The sequence below is a fragment of the Pteronotus mesoamericanus genome, unplaced genomic scaffold (assembly GCF_021234165.1).
Source record: "Pteronotus mesoamericanus isolate MK-2021 breed Mesoamerican mustached bat unplaced genomic scaffold, CSHL_Meso_final contig_173, whole genome shotgun sequence".
NCBI classification, from domain to species: Eukaryota; Metazoa; Chordata; class Mammalia; order Chiroptera; family Mormoopidae; genus Pteronotus; species Pteronotus mesoamericanus.
The window spans coordinates 12,723,564-12,724,569 of record NW_026555072.1 but is presented as its reverse complement, the minus strand read 5'-3'; positions in this window follow the sequence as shown (position 1 = coordinate 12,724,569).

Below are 1,006 nucleotides of genomic sequence, written 5' to 3'. Positions count from 1 at the left end.
AACAGAATAATATTGTGTCTGGCATACAAGTGCTCAACAAATATTAACTGTAACTTACTTATTCATTTGTTAGGAAGAAGGTTAGCAAGGCTAGTAGGAGGAATGAGTGTCGGAACTGGTGGCATTAACTCATTGAAAGGGAACTATTTTTAAAAGTTTACATTTTTAATTTACAATTTTTTTCAGCCTCCAAAGAATTGTTGGTACCCTAGGGCAAATCCCAGGTGACCACATCCTAGTCAATCAAATGTCTCATCACAGATCTTGTTCTTTTATATGAAGATCCAGGGTCTTAGAATACCTTTTGTGTAATACTCATTCTGTCAAATCATAAATTAAACAATTAGCCTTGAAAATAAAAGAATATGCAAACATATATTTTATATGGATGGTGATTATTTTATCTTTTATTTTAATATTATAAATATGGTATAAATATTGATTATCTTTCCCCAACAATTGAGAACCGCTTAGCCACCAAAGAGATTATCCAAATTCCATGAGGTTAGGTCTTAGAGAGTACATGTGTGGGTCCTCCAGGAAGCAGACTCTGAGACAATCAGGATTACAAGATGCTTCTGGGAAGTGGGGAAGAAGTAATATTTGTGAAAAGTAAATGGGGGAGAAAGCAGGATTGGGCAGAAAGAACATTGAGCTTGAGATGCTGACTTGACACTTTTGAAAGGAAAGTGGGGAAGAAGCAGGTCAGGGAAACCTCAGACCCAAATGCAGATCTGATAAAGTATCAGGCAACCCAAGGGGGAGCTCCTGAGCAAAGATTGTTCCTTAAAGGAGTCCAGCATTGGGCAGGAGTGGTTCGGTGCCAGTGCCCCACCGTACTCAATCACTTGGTGGGAGGTTGCCCTGGAAACATGCATTGCTCCCCTTTCTCATGTTGAGATGTATCCTGAAGGTGGTATATCTGGAAGCTGCCACTTTACTCTACTCCTTGTAGCTGAACAACAATTTTCTTTCTTCAAGGAAGATATGAGTGATGTACCTGAAT